Consider the following 19,310-nt stretch of genomic DNA (forward strand, 5'->3'; position numbering starts at 1 on the left):
TCCCTTAAGTTGGATACTGTCGTAATGCCGGTATGTTTTGGATACAGAGGTAGAGAGTATCGAGATGCCCTGTATTCAGTCTTCTCCAAAGGCCTTCACATCGGTCTTCGTACATACGTTTTATATGGTACTTGCAATTTATATTCAGTGTTTTCTACTCATTAGGTAATTGTTGTCCCATGTTCAAGTGTTGTAGTAGATCCATTGTCTCTTTGCCAACCTCGATGAGGTCTTTCTTGATGGCACTCTTTTCAAGCACACAAGGTCCATGCGCCTTTCCCTTTCTTCCTCTTGCAGTTTCAAGAAGATGCCTTTTAGAGGACCCCTCTGGATATGCTTCATCAAATATGCCGCAAAAACAAGTCCTTCTATTAGTTAGAAAAGGAAACACCCGTACTCTACAAAGTCTACAAAGGCACAGCTCGCTGAGCTGGAGATGTAGTCATAGATAGGAGGGGGGATCTTCCCCCCCAAAAAGAAACACCACCCACCCACTATCGAGCTATCTCGGCTAATAGGAGGGAAAAGCCACGCAGGTAGCACACTCCCCGAACCTGAGTAAAAAAAGAGCCACGACTCCACTACCAAAAAAAGGCCACTCTTCGTCGAACTGCATAGTCTGAGCTCCTCTAAATCCTGTCATACTGTCCCCGCAAAGTGTGGATGAGCTCCAGCCAAAAGTCTCGAATCATCTACAACTGCTCCCTTATGCCCCTTCTTATGGGGGCAATAGAAGCATTCGATGTCCTTGTTCTTCTTTTTCTTCTTCTGACCTTTCTTCTTACCTCCTTGAGTGATCAGCGCGTCATCAGCATCAACAAAACCTCCCGCTCTAAATGCGAAGTGCCCCTCAATCTGCCTGAGGGAAGGGAGGACCTCATCCCAAGAGGGAAACGAGGTGTGTCAAAAGGTGAGAAAGCTTTGAAAATAAGGATCAAAGCCTGTCGGAAGCTTAAACAATAGCAACCCTGCCATCCTAGCTGAGGTCATGTTGCCTCTAGCTTGGACAAGGTCGTCCCAGAGTTCCCGCATGCGGCAGGTCAACCCATCAAGTGAATTGAAATCTTTGAACCGGACGTTATACACCTCCTATTCAAGTGTGATTTGTTTGGCGAAGAAGGACCTTTCTTCAAACTGTCTTCAAACTGATCAAGAATATGCCTCTATAAGGGATGGGCATGTTCCTCTATAGATACCTCTTTTAGTGATGTGATCTGAGAGGTTCATCATCAGAAAGGTGAAGACTTTGATGTCCCGGTCCACCACCCACTCGTCGATATGATCTTGAGTGGCGTTGGAGAGGGTAGGCTTGGTAGCCGATTTGGCAAAATCATTCGGCCCGTCCCAGAGTCTGGTACGAGATGATAGTTCTTACTCTAGTTCTCCATACTGGTGGATAATTGTGCTTATCCAACTTATCCTCCACCAACTTATCCTCGGCAAACTAGGTGAGGGCATAATGGTGGTTGGATGTGGCATTTGCCGTGGCTAACATGGTTGGTTGGCCAAGGTAGGGCACCTTGGCTAAAAACGCTGCACACAAGTGGAGGAGAGAGAAAAACGTTGGGCGATGGGAGAGAGCGAGAGGTAGGTGTGGATAGCTAGACCTATATACACTAGAGAGAGCAACTATGTTGTACAAGTGGGTTGCCCCAGCCCATTCTTTTATATGGGTGGGCAGCCCTTGGACCATAATAAGTGACCCTCCAATAGAACCCCATAATTGACAATGGGTAAAAATGAGGGAAACTATCCAAGACTCAAAAGTATTACTATAACACTTATTACTAGATTACTGTATTACTATAACACTGCTAAAATTACTGTAATACTGTAATATAGTAATACAGTATTCTAGTAAAAGATCTTGTTGATATACTCTATTTTGCCCATAATAAAGGAATTGTGCACGGAGATGTACGCCCTGAGAACATAATGGTTGCTCGGAGTCTACACAGAAAGACAAAAAGGGGCTATTTCTGATTGGGGTTCTGCTACACCATGTGGTGTTGCTAGAGAGTTCTGTGGTGGCATTATGACTGCATTTGATGGAGTTTTGTGTCAATGCCAGATGGGCAAGATGGTGGTTTACAAAGAGTCCGATAACCTAGTGTCACTCGTGCGTTGCACATTCTTGCTCTGCCATCCCAAACTAGATGAATGTAACCATAAGTTTGAGGCTCTTCTGAAGTTTTGGGCGGGAAGATTGCAAACAGAAGGTGGTTATTGGAAAGAGGCCGAGGACAATGCTCTGGGGGGGCGACTATGTAAGTTTGACAACCTCTCTTAGATTCGTGCATCTGTTGAGGCGCATGCAGCAACACAAGCTGGAAAGAGATCCCAGATCTTGGTTGATATGTATGCTGAAGGTGGCTCACATTTGAGGTTTTGTCTCGGGTACCAGGGAAAAGAGTTCCCAGGTCCCCTAGCCGGATTTTCAAGCAAATTTAACTCCAGTCACACCACTTACACACCCAATATGAAATTGCCTTTTTCCTAGATTCAATTGTATTTAATCACATTTAATGAAATCATAGGGTTACTGATCTCATAAACTTCCAAGTATCCGGTTGAATCTTAATTTCCAATCATTCCTTCATCGGAGTATCTATGGCATCATTGGCAACCAGAACGCTCACCACCTGTTCACTTAGGGGCCTTTCCTAACTCATAGTACCCGGCAATTATTCACTTATAAAAATCAAGATGGAATCCTCGCAGATCAGCAAGATCAACCAATAGATCCATATAAGAGAGCTATGGACTCATCAATTGAGGACCAGCAAGGTCAATCAACCAGATCCATACTCGGTTTCAGAAAACAACTCTTACTCCTTGTTCCAATATCTTCCACGATGCATGTGTCGGTATCTTCGGCGACCCAGAGCCCGAGCACCGTATGGTCAGCACCCTCTAGGATCCTTCGCAGGTCACCTAGCGCTTCACTCATAGGCCACTTCCTTGGTCCCACATCCACCGTACCGAAAGCTCACCATTTAAATCGAACCGAGGCTGGTCAAGACCTCGGCCGACCTTGCTACGCGAGACGTCCTCCGTTGCCGTCAGCTGTTGCAACTTTATCAGGTAGGTCTCCACGACCACATTCCCAAGACAGTCAAAATACTTCCCCAGCATTCTTGACATAAAACACTCATTTACAAATAGTTCACAAATACAGTTTCTATAATGAACTCTCATCTTTCCAAATTGTTCCACATCAATCCACATCAAATCCAAATCATATGCGTATCCATTCTTAACCAGATACATCATTTTCCATCCCATCACATCAGATTCATTCACTTCACATAACATCCATTCCTATCTTTCTTAAATTACATTACGTCTCATCACATCCATTTCTCATTACATCTCATTCACATCTTATATCATTCATTCACATTCTGATTCACATGACATCTCATCTCATCCACTCGCTCATATCGATGTCATATCCATTCACATACATATCCGCATTCATTATTCCACATACACATCCACATTCGTACATCCACATCCACATCTACATCCATACATCCATTTTCACATCCACATTCGTACATCCACATCCACATCCACATCTACATCCATACATCCATTTTCACATCCACATTCATACATCCACATCCACATCCACATCTACATCCATACATCCATTTTCGCATCCACATCCACATCCACATCCACATCCGCATCCATACATCCATACATCCACATCCACATCCACATCCACAGTCATACATCCACATTCACATCTACATCCATACATCCATTTCCACATCCACATTCATACATCCACATCCACATCCTCATCCATACATCCACATCCACATCCACATCCAAATCCACATTCATACGTCCACATCCATACATCCACATCCACATCCACATCCACATTCATATATCCACATCCACATCTACATCCATACATCCATTTTCACATCCACATCCACATTCATACATCCACATTCACATCTACATCCATACTTCCATTTTTACATCCACATTCATACATCCACATCCACATCCACATCCACATCTACATCCATACATTCATACATCCACATCCACATCTACATCCATACATCCATTTTCACATCCACATCCACATTCATACATCCACATTCACGTCTACATCCATACATCCATTTTCACATCCATATTCATACATCCACATCCATACATCCACATCTACATCCATACATCCACATCCACATCTACATCCATACATCTATTTTCACATCCACATTCACATCTACATCCATACATCCATTTTCACATCCACATTCATACATCCACATCCACATCTATACATCCATACATCCACATCCACATCCATACGTCCACATTCATATATCCACATCCCCATCCACATCTACATCCACATCTATACATCCATATCCACATCCATACATTCACATCCACATCCATACATCCATACATCCACATCCACATCCATACGTCCACATTCATATATCCACATCCCCATCCACATCTACATCCACATCTATACATCCACATCTACATCCACATCTACATCCACATCTATACATCCATATCCACATCCATATTAATACATCCACATCCACATCCTCATTCGCACATCCACATCCACATTCACATTAACATTCATATTCTTATTCACATTCACATATCCATTCTCGTCTTATCACAGCCCATACACATCTTATCACATCCCATACACATCTTATCACATCTTATCATGTCCCATACACGTCTTATCACATCCTTTTACATCTCATGCTCATCTTATCACATCTTATCACATCACATACTCATCTTATCACATCCATTCTTATCTGATCACATCCCCTACACATCTTATCACATCCTATCACATCACATACACATTTTATCACATCCCATTTTCATGCAATTACCATTTAATAGCTTTTTCGAGATTGATATCGATAATAGGACTTTTTTCTAAATTCCTGCCGATTGCTTGGCCTAAATTAAAGATTCTTTTCTAAGGACTATTTCTATATTGCTTCTCAATTCCTCAATTTAATTATATTCAATATTCTTCTTTTGAGTAAGAGAATTCATGGGATTTATAGAAATCAATTCTACCCATATTTCCTCTTATGGTAAAATAATCATAAATCGAATTTATACTAAAAATTCCTCTTCTTCCCATTTAATTTCTAGGATCCCAATTACCATGGGAATTCCTCTTTTCCCATCAAATATTTCTTATAAAATAAATTTATTTAAAATATCCATTATTTTAATATGCTAGAAATTTCTCTTTGTCCATCTAAATGATGGAATTCCAAATGTCGCAAGGATTCCTCTTTTGACATTTAAATGTTTCTCATAGATAAATAAATTTATCTAAAAATTCATCTTTGAAATTAAATGAATTATCACATAATTCCAATATGATAGGAAATTCTCTTTTTTCCATCCAATGATGGAATTCCAAATGTAATGAAATTCCTCTTTTAACATTTAATTACTTCTCATAGATAAATAAATTTATCTAAAAATTCATTTTTAAAATTAAATGAATTATCCCATAATTCCAATATGATAGGAAATTCTCTTTTTTCCATCCAATCATGGACTTCCAAATGTAATGGGAATTCCTCTTTTAACATTTAATTATTTCTCATAGATAAATCAATTTATCTAAAAATTCATCTTTGAAAATTAAATGAATTATCCCATAATTCCAATATGATAGGAAATTCTCTTTTCCCATCCAATCATGGAATTCCAAATGTAATGGGAATTCCTCTTTTAACATTACTTCTCATAGCTCAATAAATTTATCTAAAAATTTATTTTTAAAATTAAAAAAATTATCCCATAATTCCAATATGATAGGAAATTCTCTTTTCCCATTCAATGATGGAATTCCAAATGTAATGGGAATTCCTCTTTTAACATTTAATTACTTCTCATAGATAAATAAGTTTATCTAAAAATTTATTAATTATGCATAAACCTAAAAACCAATATTTCTATGATTACAATGAGAATCAATCAGTTTATCTAGGATGATAATTCCTAGAATATGGTAGGAAGTCCTCTTTTCATACTTTGAATGAAAATGTTTTATGTGTAATTTTTATAGAAATTTTGCCATCATAGCTCCGCTACTATTACTGATAAATCTCAATTTATTCTAAAAGAATGAACTTTAACATTATGGATATGATTAGAATGATCCCTAATTGGATCATTAACCCATTATGGATTGAATCATAAATTTTCATGAAATAACTAACTTAAAAGCATAAAAAAGCCATTAATTTGGCCTCCAATTAAACAAGCATAGAATTTATTCTTGGATTAGGGAAAAGCTTCAAGAGAAGCTTCATTTGGATTGAGAATAGGTCATGGGAATGACCATTCTTTGAGTGACAGAGAAATTACATAAAAACCATTAAAATTAAGCATAAATAGAAGATTATGTATTTCCTTACTACCATTCATCAATTAACTTCAATAGCATTAAAAAGCCATTCCAATTAAGCTTCTCAAGCTTGAGAGGGGTTGAGCAGAGAGAAACATTCAGAAATTATAGAAAAAGATCAAAATTCACCCTTTACCTTACAAATTGCTTGATTCTTTGATCACGGTAGAGGCCCCCAACCAATCAATTGGTTTGGTATGTTGATGGAGCCACCAATGGAGATTGAGGAAGGAGGGAAGCTCCAATTTCTTCAATTTGGAGATTGAGGAAGGAGGGAAGCTCCAATTTCTTCAATTTGGAGAGAATTTTAGAGAATAGTAAAAATTATCATTGTTTCACCATAGCATAGTATAATTCTCCTATTTTTTTACAAAGGGCTCAGGTTCTATTTATAGGAGAGGGAGGCTCTAACCAAGACCAACTGATTTCTAGAATTTTCTAGTGGACCAGATTTGGACCTAGTTTGGTTCCTTTTTGATTCGGTTTGATCCAAGAGAGAGGAGATATAAAAATATCACATTATTTTTGAGTTTAAAACTCATTCAAGCATGTGAAGTAGGCGCCTCCTTGAAGGGACTCCCCTTCCTTACACATGTGTCAAAATGGAATCATTATACCCAAAATATCTCATTTTTTTAGTAATACTTTTTACTAATAACCCTTGTACATAGTCAACTCTTCATCTTATGTGAGCATTTACTCATTTTTGGGTATTTTTCTTTTACAAATTGGATTTATCTCCTCCCCACACATGGATTGATCTTATTGGCCCATAGGAACCTTAATTGGACCATAATCCAGAAATATATGAAAATCTAGACCCTTAGGCTAAGGTCCTTTAATTCCAATTGCACATTGGAAAGTTCTTTTTGAATTTCTGTTTTAGGGGAATTCATTTTTGACACTATGAGGATTTATATATCCAAAAATATCTCAATTTTGGACTATCTCTCTCTAGACATTTTCTCTCTCTAGGTCAAAACAGGGTAAAACAAAATCTTTCTTTTATTTCAGAGAGGGGAATAATGATAAGATTAGAAAGGGAGGTTCTTACTCCTGTATACCTCAAAAGCTGGGAGGGAGGAATCTTACACTTGTAATTGGAAGGGGTAGTGACCTTAGATTTGCCCAATTCCTATCTGTATCTAATCTCTACATATCTACCTATCTACCTATTTCCATGGGTCCTTTCTTGGACTATGTATCTTTCTTTTTTGTTGCCTTCTATGTGATCCCATTACTGATTCAATAATGTTCAGAACCCCGAGACGTACCACGCATGTCCCCCATCATTTCTTAGTAAAGGGAATGTGAGGATATCTAGAATAAGGGAAGGGCGTGTGTGAGTATGTGAGAATGTAAAGGAGCTTCCTTTTTGTAATGTTGCTTCATGGAATCTGATAATGGAGAGAATGTGAAGATATCTAGAATAAGGGAAGGGTGTGTGTGAGTATGTGAGAATGTAAAGGAGCTTCCTTTTTGTAATACGGTTGCTTCATGGAATCTGGTAATGGAGAAAACTTGGAATGAGTAATTGATTAAAAAAAGACGCACGAGTGACACTAGGTCGTCGGACTCTCTGTAAACCACGATCTTGCCCATCTACATTGACAAAAAACTCCATCAAGTGCAGTTGTAATGGCACCATAGAACTCTCTAGCAGCACCACATGGTGATACAAAACCTTAATCTATCAAAAATAGTCTCTTATGTGTCGCTCTTCATGGTCACTGTTTTCTTTTCTCTATTGTATAGGAAAGTATGACTACACTCATAGTCATAGTCATGTGGTGTTATATGATTAGTTTCCAGCATTGGAGCTTTTGTTGTAATTGCCATAGGGTTGAGCATTGTATCATCTCTACTGAGTTTCTCTTAGTTAAATAACTGTTCTCTAGCTAAGAGTAATCTAAATAGCTTGGTGTGTGAGCACCATCTTATATAGTAAAAGTAGATTTCTCCTCTGTAAGTGTCAAAGTATATCACGCGAGAAGATGATTTGGAGAGAGAGAGAGAGAGGGAGAGAGAGAGAGAGAGAGAGAGAGAGAGAGAGAGAGAGAGAGAGAGAGAGAGAGAGGCTCCTTTGCAAGCACTTTCGAGTTCTCAACTTGTATGGATAGCTGATGAATTAACCCCACTCTACAGCTCAAGAATAGGCCAGCAGAGTTGGCCAAAGTCAGAGAAGCAAGGAAGAATGGAAAACGGGTAGTATACAGAGGTGGGAAAGCAATCATCAGAGAGTTCCATACCCCACCCCCCAAAGGGGTGAATCGACATCCTACTTAAATTATAGCTATTTTCACCCCATGTAATGAATCCCATTGTAACGTAAACTCTTATAAGAGTCTCAACGATACTACCCCTTTTTAATTTTTACCTCTTTCTTTTTATCGATGCCCGAAGTGGAATGTAATGAAATATCCTCGTCCCATAGACCGTCGAGTTCGGCCTCCCATGGACGTTAATAGATCTTTCTTTCTTTCTCTCTTTCTTTCTCTCTCTCTCCTCTATTTTTTGGAGAGAGAGACGGAAAACTCTCTCTCTTGTAGTAAGAGGAGTACGATCCACACTAAGCTCACTCCAATGGGATTTGCATCCCTTTCGGAGCTAGGGATTCGACCCGTACCGGTGCACAAGAGCTTATCCACAAAAGGAGAGAATGCTCATGGCTACCATCACTTGACACTAGACTAAGCATACACACAAGCTCAACTTGTCCTCATTCCTACACACCCATTCATTCACAAATACAAGCAAGAGGAATACAATCACTATGCACTCAAGCAAAGAGAAAGACCTCACTCCACTCCTATCTTCCTACAAGCATGCATACATTCAAGCATCAAGCTTCCATGAAAGCTTCAAATCAATCCATGTACTCAAAAATGAAATACTAAAAGCATGCATAAGAGTAAAATGATTAGAGAAGAGGATGAGAAAGACTCATGACATTGCTAATGATTCAATGAAGAGATTTACCTCATACAATGATGTAGATGGGGTGAGAGAAGAGTCTTCACCTCTATGGAGAAGAGGGAGAGTAAGTCTCTCAAAGGAGCTCTTGCATGAACTAAGCCCAAAGTGTGTCTAAGCTCTCAAATGAGCCACCTTTTATACAAAAATTCTAGGACTCCCATAAGTCCCCATGTGGGATTATTATCAAACCCTCTCCCACATTCATCTACAAAGTGGGACTCTTTTCAAGAGCCCTAAGTATCGTTTTTGTTGCATCCTGGTATTGATCTTCATTTGCAAGCAACACTCCCCCCTTCCTATTTTGCGCACGTCCTCGAGCGCGGTAGTAGCAAGAGCTGCAACAAAAAAAACAATTGATACAATTAAAGTCCTTTATTGATAAAAAGAAAAGAAAAGCAAAATCAGCAATGATAACTTCACACGTGAGCATACAAGTGCAAGGCTGATTAAAGTTTTAATGAGTACTAAAAGAGGTGAGTAAAAACTAGTCAAAGTGAGACTGGAGTGGTAGATAATGCTATGCAAAGGCAAGTGTCTTTGTACACCTCCGGTTATGACCGCAGTCTCAATGTCCTATCAGTATGTAAGTTACTCCTAAGTGGCAACCCTACTCCTAAGTATGAGCAAAGGTGATTGGAGCTCTCTCTTGTTGTTTTTTTTTTTTTTTTGATATGTGTGTAGAAAGTGATAAAGATTAAGGTTCTATCCCCATGAGACCCGAGCAATGGCCAAGAGACCTCCGCCAAGAGAATCTAAAGACCGCTAAGTATCCCAAGGGCGACAGACCCTTTTTCTTTCTTTTATGACCTAAGGAGTACCCCTTGAAGATGAGGGCATCGGTTTCGAGGGCCCATAGTGTACCCCCGAGTCCTACCAACATCTATCAAGGCGATAGATTCCTCAAAGGTCCTCTATTGAAGCTTCTAGACATCAGTGTTCACCCCATGGAAACCAAGGCATCGGCCCCAAGGTGCTGAGACATCCCCAGGTCCTACCAAGCACTTCGCATGGCGGTAGACACTTCATGTCGCAATTCATTTTGGATATATATTTATTAAGGCACATTTTCGTAAATTTTTATTACTCCTAGCACCTAGCTCATATCTAAGAGGTAGCTACCACTAAGGATAACTAATATACCTTGAAGACATAAGTACTTGGCATACTCCCTTGGTATATATCCTACACTGTCTTTGGATAGACATATCTTTTACTAAGTCTTCTAAGACTCTAGAATTCACTCACCATATTTTAACTACAAATCAAAAACTCAAACCAGCCAATATTGTGTACATGCAAACCATATATTCGAAAGATAAGAGCACTTAAAGAAATAAAGATTAAGATTTGCATACACCTGTTGTAGTGCCCTGTTGATGTTGTTCGTTTGCCTTGAATAATTGCTGATCTTGTGCAGATTGCTTCTCCTTGATCCCTGTAGGCATAGCATATCTCCCCCCTTCCTAATTTGTGTGTACGATAGGTGGACTGTAGGGGCGTATCTGATGCTCTTCTTAAGCTGAGATCTCTGCAAAAATTTTATTAACCAACAAAGAAAGAAAACAAAAGAATAAAATTTGTTAGTGGTGCCAATCACCAAATATAGCCGAGGGGAAAAAACCCAATGGGAGAAAAGTGCCCTGGCTTGTCGATCTTATTGTGGAGTCACTGAGTTACTCTTGCGCTGATGGTGGAGATTATCTCAAAAAGAACATAATCCTTTAAAGGCGTACGGCACCACACTATTCAAACATTGATCTACCAAAGAGCTTCATTTGTAGTGTTAATGCCTTATCTTTGGCTTTTGGTATATCCTTTTTAAGAGGTGTAGACGTTAGCAATTGTCTTGGAATTTGAGCAAGATAAGAAGATTTAGGCATTGAAATGCTAGAATCTATGCTCAAATGAGACTCCTTTGGACTTGTCTTAGGTACACCAGTTGATGGTTGAATTGTGAAACAAGGAGAAATAGGGGCAACAGTTGTTTCAATACATGTTTTAGGAAGATCAACACAAGTAGTTTTGTAGGTGCTATCACAGCCACCTTTCCTTTCCTGAAGATTTTGTGTTGAATTCTTTTGCACCCACCGATATGGAAAATTAAGGGAGGCTCTTGGAACCTTTCTGAAACACTCTTTTACCTTTAGCAATCCATGGCATTTTGGAAGCCAAATTGCTGTTGCACCCTCATAATAACCTTGTGCTTTAAGAACCCGTTTTGGGACCCATCGAGTAACAATCCGAGGTTTAGGCTTGGAAATGATGTGCTTCTTAAGAGGCTTAGCAACTGGACTAGATGGTACAAGTTTGTACGCATCTTTGGGTAGCCACATTGATAATTCCTTTTTGCCTGGCCTTCTTTGAGCAGCAACTAGATTAGTTGGAACATGCCAGCCATGGCCCTCACTTGAGTACTCATCAATTATCCACATCATTTGTTTTGGAGCTTGTGTCTCTTTCTTATCAGCATCATTAACAAATTTGAGTGTTAAATTCTCAACTGAGACTTCCTCGACATGCATAGCTGTTGTGGATGTATCCCTATAGTACAAATGATCTAGAAGAGCACGTGGTTGTACCATTCGTATAGGTATAATGTCATATCCATCTGAGTCACAAAATTGAATTGGCTTCGGTAAAGCACATGTCGATAATGTTGCAAGGACATGACTCCATTCTAATGGATCAATTAAATGCTCAGGGAAGGGTTGTGGAATGTATGCCTCGTCTGATACACTTCGATTACCCTTAAGTCTCTCAGTGTTGAAATCCCTACAGGAGGCTCCACACATCCATAGATCTTCTCGCCCATCTGACAATGTAATTTTTGAGCCCTCAGATGAAGCAGAATCAAACTCATCTATTGGAGACCTTGTTACATCACGATACGAGTGATTCCTTAGGTTGACCCTTGTGATGACAGAATCATGTCGGAGGTACAAGTAATTGTATCCCCAATCTTGAATCATTTTAAATTGTCGCATGAATGGTCTACCCAATATCACTTCATAGTTTGGATGTTTTCCAAAATCCACTACTGCAAAGGTATGCTCATATTCAATCCCACATGTGGTGACCAATATGTTCTCAAGCAGCCCAAGGGGATGTTCTAAGCTTCCATCTGCTAGCTGCAAGTGCATCCTGGTACTCCTAATAGCTGGTTTGCCCCACTTTTCCCAAATGGACCTTGTCACAATGCCCACTCCTGCGCCACTATCAAGTATTGCAGTTGAAGATACTTTTCGCACTTCCAATGGGAGGGTAGCATTTCCCTGATCGTCTTCACAAAATTTTCCTACTTTGTTGATAGGAACTGGCATTACATGCTTTGTTTCAGAGTGTATAGTACACTCATGGTGACCCTTTTGTAGCAATACCTGCTCTGACAAACATGTGGCAATATCATTCCACAACTCAGGTTTAAGCTTTATCAATTCAAGCAAAGGTAAGTTACAAGCCACTGGTGCAGACAAAATAGCTTGCACCATACTCATATCTTTCTCCTTAGTCAACCTTTTATGCATGGAGGGTATCCTCAAGGTTTGAGAACAGTTCTCATATTCTCCCAGATATGATGGTAAGGTTTTCATTGTATGCTTACTTCTAGGAGAAACAATTGTTTGACCTTCCTCCTGAATGCTTGGGCGTCCAAAGTTGTTTTCCGAATCTCTGGTAAAATCCACCTCAGAGAATGGAGGCGAACTAACAGAAGACATGTTCCCATTAATTTTCTCATTTACTGCGGCCCACATTTCATTTGCCATGTCCTCATTAGCATCAATAACTTCATCATTGCATGGGAAGACAAGGCTAGGTGATGGTAGACTTTCTTCTTTCAATGGAGTGTCAATTGGTGTCGATCTTTCGCTTTGAGCTTGTGAAATGAACTCACTTTTCATTTCCCTACTTGATGACACTTCTGGTATAGTTTCTAACGTTGGCTTAAGAGAAGTTGGGCCCCGAGGAATAGGTGGTGGTGGTCCCTCAAGTATCGACTGAGCTTCCCTAATGAGTTGCTGATGTACAGCTAGATTGATCTTCTCCTCACGAGGGTTTGGGTATTCTTGAAGCTTTTTGGGTAGCTCTGATAAGGCTGCAATGCGACTTCTATGAGCATCAATGATGGCCTCTAGAGTCTCATTCACTTTATCCAAAAAAACAGAACCCCCAGAACTATCCTCAGTCGTACTAGCCTCATTTTGTTTAACACTAGGCTCAGGTTGAGGTTGATGTTCCTCACGCACTTCCTGGGATGTAAAAGTTTTATCCCGTATGTTTTGTTTAGAGGTCTCCTGAGAACTAGAAGTGGATGTACTTTTAGTTTGTTTGTTTCGGTTCTTCTTTCTCCTAGTGGTTTTTTTTCTATTGGACTGTAGGGTCTTATCCACTAGATGTGTCTTTGCATCCCTAGTTCGAGGTGTCTCATCAGTTTGTATTTCAGCGTTTAGTGTCTGTGATCGAGTCATGACTCTAAGTGGCACGACATCCTCATTCTCAGATGAAGGTGGTGATGGAATTGTGCCTACAAGGTTAAGTGAAACCTTCGGTTGAGAGGTGCCTTCCTCATGTGGTTTCAGCAGACAATCTTTTGGGAAGTGTTCTACACAACACCCTAGACAATATCTTTCGATTGGTGGAAACTGTTGTACTGTTGTATTTGACCGAGATGCTTGCCTTGAGCGATGTGGACAATCACGAGCCCAATGGGGTTCTCCACACTCATAACAGGGGCCCATTGGTTTGGCCTCTACTTTCCTTGGCTGCCATTGACCTGAGGGGCCTGGAGTCCTAGGTTGGTAGCCGCCTAGCAACATTAAAGAGTTTTGTTCCCCTGGTTGAATCTCCACCAGTGCTTGGTTTGGGTATATGGGACTTTCAAAGATATTATCCTTGGATGAATATGATACATATTCTTCCTCCACATAGCCTGGGTTTACCAATTCTCTACACATATTTGAATTGTCATAGTCCACAACCCTTACAGGAGCAGTCCCTGGAGCAGGAGGTTGAGCACCAAGAACAGGTCGTGCTTGTTCTTGTGTCATCGGTGGCTTACGTTCAAAACTAGTATACTGTTGATACATTTGTGGAGCCACTCCACCCCTCGGCTGCTCACGTTCCTGTCTCATTCTCGCAATGCGAGTACATTCCTGTGTGGTATGAGTAAAGTTCCAAGCACAGGCTTGGCACCACTTTTTTGTGGGTTGGTTTGTGACTAGAGGAGAAAAGGTATTACAGTCCTCTGTTTTATGGTCACCGCCACATGCTCCACAAAGATGAGGGCCTGTAGGAAGTACACTCCTCATTCTCTGCTGCTGTTGTTGTGGCTGCATGGGTGGACGATAGGTCTGTCCCAATCTCCGTAGTACTAGGTTAGCTATCTGGTCTGGATTTACTAGCGCGCTAGACCCTGAACTTTGGTCATCACCCCATTGATTTCTAGGTTTCACCTCAGGGCCAGAACCATCTTGGAACTTGAAGTTATCGGTGAAATCCATAGCATCATGGCAACACTCATTGAAACTTGTATGCTTCTTTGCATAGAGATGTGTATGCAGTGTCGAATTTTTAAGGCCTTTTAAGAAGAGAGAAATTAATCGACTTTGGGCGGGCTTCTCATCTTCTGGGCAACGATTAATGTACTGCTTCATTCTATTTACACAGTCTCTAACACTCTCATTCTCACCCTGCTTGAAAGAGTAGATGTGTGCTACCGTGTCATGTTGAATTCCCATCAAGGAAAAAGCAGCAATGAATCTCTCTTCCAAAACTCGTAAAGAAGTTTTGTCTGAAGCCTCTAATGCCTGAAACCAAGCAAGGGCTTTTCCTTCAAGAGTGAGTCCAAACCCTTCTATCTGAGTATGCTTATCAGCAACTTGCTCAGCTCGAACTGCTTGCCTAAAAGCTGCTACATGGTCGTATGGATCTCCCGACCCTTCATACTTCTTTACCAGTTTCTGAAGAGTTGATGGTCTTACTTGTGAATACTCATCATAGGACCTACGGCCTCTCACTCTCAGTGGAAATTGTTCCTCTCTTTGGAAAGATGGTCCACATGTTTCCAAAATTGGTGTGGGTACCCTATTACCAGCTTCACCAAACCCTTCCAAAGATCTTGTCACCATCATTTCAGGAGGTGCACTTATAGGAAGCCGAGTTGGCTCCCTTCTCATCCGATTGTCATAGTGGGAAAGATGTTGTTGTGGTGGTGTGACCTGTGGTCGCACATTTGGTGTAGGACGATATCGTGGTGCTAGAGTTGGGCTACTAGCAGTGGTCCACTTAGATGTTGAAGGTCCCTCTCTAGTGAACTCTCGTAGGGGAGGAGCAACAGTTTCTCCAAGAAAGGCTGTCTCTCCTGGTTTGGCTGTATGTGTTGAGAACACTTCCATGAATAATGGTTGTCCTTTCCACGTGAGTTCCCTAATCTCTTTCCAATCTAACGTTCGATATTCATTGGCCCATTTATCAACTATTCTGTTCATGTGTCCTGCACACTTCTCAACTGCCACTACATAAGCTAGAGGAAGATCCAGCTCTGGCGATTTAGTTGTGGCATAATCCCTCTAACGAATCCTTATAGACCTCTTGAAGTGGGTCATCCTGTAAAACCTTTGTCACAGGAATTTGTCGTACAAACTCCCATTGGCTTTCAGCCCCCTGATCCATTTTACACTTGCCTTTCCTATCCTTGTCCAAATTTAGATCTACAAGAAGTAAATCATCTATGGATGGCTTTGAGGATTGGGCATTGGAAGGTCCAGGCATGTCCGGCTCGATGAGCCAGTCATCTCTAGACTCTTTTGCTCTGGAAAGTTGTGAATAGTCTAACAACTCAGTTTTAGAGAGCTCCCCTAATTTGTCTACCTTTTCCGGATGGTAGGTGACTTCATAGCGAACACCATCTCCACCCATGTACATGTTACCCTGGTCATTGACTAGAGGTGCTCTATCAAGTTCTGAGAATATGTCGGCTATCTTAACAAGATACCGTTGTTGTGGGTCCCTAAAGATCTCAGCTCCTTGAGCATTTGTGTAGACATATTGAAGTCGCACATTGAATGTTAACCCCATGGTGTCAGCTTCAAATGGATTAAAGGATCGTGTGGGTGTCCTATTTTGGGCTACGGGATAACTATTTGTCGGCTCTAGATTGTCCATGGACAATGAACTAGTTGTTCTAGAGGAATGGGTATCGGATTGGGATTCAGAAAGGGTTTCAGCAATATCTGCCAAATTTCCTACTGATTGGGTCCCACTTTCTTGCGTAGGTACTCTAGAAGGTGCCCTAGGTCCTATGGCAGAATCTACACGACGTCCCGACCGCAAGTGCATAAGGTCAAATTTTGTTTTGGGTTTTTTTTTTAATGTGTTTGGTTTTGTTTTAGTTTTGTTTTTTTGATAAAATATATATATATATATGTATATATATATATATATTTTTCCCTACCTAACCACTAGAGACAATTAAAAAAGAAAATGTATGGTGTACTTATCTAACCTATTTTTTTATTATTTTTATTATTTTTTTTTAATAATGATTTTATGATTTTTTTGATTTTTACTCTTTTTTTTTAAAAAACCTTTTTTCTTTTGTTTTGTTTTGTTTTGTTTTGTTATATTACAAAAATTTAAAACAATGCAAATTACCCAATTATGCTAAAAAATACAGAAATGAAAAAATAAAAAATATGCACACAATATGGACTCCTAAAAAAAAATAAAAAGAATTTTTTTTTATTTTATTTTTTTTTATTATTTTTTTTAATTTCCTTCTTTCTTTCTTCTCGCTATTTTTTTTTTATAAAGATTTTCCACTATTCTCTTTTTTTTTTAAATTCTTTTTTTTTTCTTTTTTCTTTCTCTTTTCTTTTCTTTTTTAATCTCTTTTCTTTTTTTGTCCTTTTTTTTAATGCCTTTTTCTTTTTCTTTTTTTTTAAAAAAAAATATTATATATATATTTTTTTGTTTTTGTATTTAAAAATACAAAAAAAAACTTAAAAAATAAATAAAAATAAAAAAATAAAAAAAATAAAAAAAATAAAAATTTCCACCTACCTTATCCGCACCGCTCGGCTTCTCCGGATTCGTCGCCGACTTCACGTGCTCGTCCACCTTGCTTCCACACGCCTTCAACTCCTGCTGCAGGCGACTTTACTGCACGTAGCCTCCACTTCGACGTCTTCACACTCGCAGACCTCCTCTTCGTTTTTTCCTTCTGCCGGCTGCCCAGCAGCTGTCGCCTCCAAGCTTGCCGACACCTTCTCTTTATAGTAGCAGCCAACCGCCTTATGAGCTGCTGCGCTGCCCTTTGCCAGTCTGCTCTTCAGCAGCTCTCCATGCTTCGACGTCTTTGCACAGCTGCAGTCGCTTTTGGCCACCTTCTCTTTTCGCTTTTTGCCGGCCGCTGCTTGCGCCTTCGCTCCTTGCTAGCCAGCAGCCGACTGCCACCCTGTGCTTGGCTCTGCTCTACGCCCTCCTCTACTCTACCTCCACTCTACACCTCGCCTTCTACATCCGCCTCTGCAGGCCACGTCAGCTGCACCACTTCCTCAGCTTCAACCACCTCTTTCAGTTGTGGCCCTCCTCGTTGTTTTTTTTTCACATCCAGCGGCCACTTTCCAGCCACGCAGCCACCTCTGCACTCCCTTCAACTGCCTGCCGACTGCTCTTTCCAGCCGCCGACAACGTCTGCTGCCGCCGTCAGCCTCTCCTTGCCGCCTCTCGCCAGCCACGCCCGCCTCTCGACTGCCGTCAACGTCTGCTTGCCGTCTTCTTTCGCTGCAAATCTATATATATATATATATATATAGATTAAATTATTTTTTTTTAAAAAAAGGCCGCCTTCTAACTGTCCTTCGAACCTCCACTCCTTTCCAATGTAAAATATATATATATATATATATATATATATTTTCTTTGCTGCAGAAGCCTCCCCAATGTATATATATGTGTATAAATAGATATATATATATATATCTATTTATTTTTTCTTTGCTATAATTATGGAGATGCCTCCCCCCACGATAACAACACGACAAAACATCAAAAGAAAGGTCGCCTCCAACACTTCCTATCTCCCTTCTCTTTTCCTCTCCCCTCTCATCCTTAAGCGGACTTCTTGCTTGGGAGTCTATGGGGCTTGCATAAGCTATGGAAGAGCTTAGCAACGCACCTCTTTTCTTTTTCTCTTTTTACTAATCACGTGTTAACGAAGAGCATGAAAGAATGAAATGACAAAAAACAATGAAGGTAAGCATAATGAACGGTACTTGAAAAAGCATAAAAGCAATGAAACATAAAAAAACAATGCGGGAGAAACCTCAACCGCTCAATGGTTAACCTTATCCACTCACACCGGGATCACACACCCAAACTTAACCTAATCACTCAATGGTTTTGCAACCAAAAGAGGAAATAGTGGTGGTTTCCACACACTCTCAACCGGATTTGAGTCTTCTCCCCGGCAGCGGCGCCAATGGAGAGACGGAAAACCCTCTCTCTTGTAGTAAGAGGAGTACGATCCACACTAAGCTCAATCCAATGGGATTTGCATCCCTTTCGGAGCTAGGGATTCGACCCGTACCGGTGCACAAGAGCTTATCCACAAATGGAGAGAATGCTCATGGCTACCATCACTTGACACTAGACTAAGCATACACACAAGCTCAACTTGTCCTCATTCCTACACACCCCTTCATTCACAAATACAAGCAAGAGGAATACAATCACTATGCACTCAAGCAAAGAGAAAGACCTCACTCCACTCCTATCTTCCTACAAGCATGCATACATTCAAGCATCAAGCTTCCATGAAAGCTTCAAATCAATCCATGTACTCAAAAATGAAATACTAAAAGCATGCATAAGAGTAAAATGATTAGAGAAG

The 19,310-nt window shown here is 40.2% G+C and overlaps 1 pseudogene; it reads right to left on the reverse strand.

The window, feature by feature from the left end:
* Nucleotides 1-410: 410 nt before the first annotated feature.
* Nucleotides 411-1,495, reverse strand: LOC147630287 (uncharacterized; annotated as a pseudogene).
* Between the last annotated feature and the right edge of the window lie 17,815 nt (nucleotides 1,496-19,310).

Source organism: Cibotium barometz, chromosome 16 (genome assembly GCF_041138505.1).
Source record: "Cibotium barometz isolate CiBa-2024 chromosome 16, ASM4113850v1, whole genome shotgun sequence".
Lineage (NCBI taxonomy): Eukaryota > Viridiplantae > Streptophyta > Polypodiopsida > Cyatheales > Cibotiaceae > Cibotium > Cibotium barometz.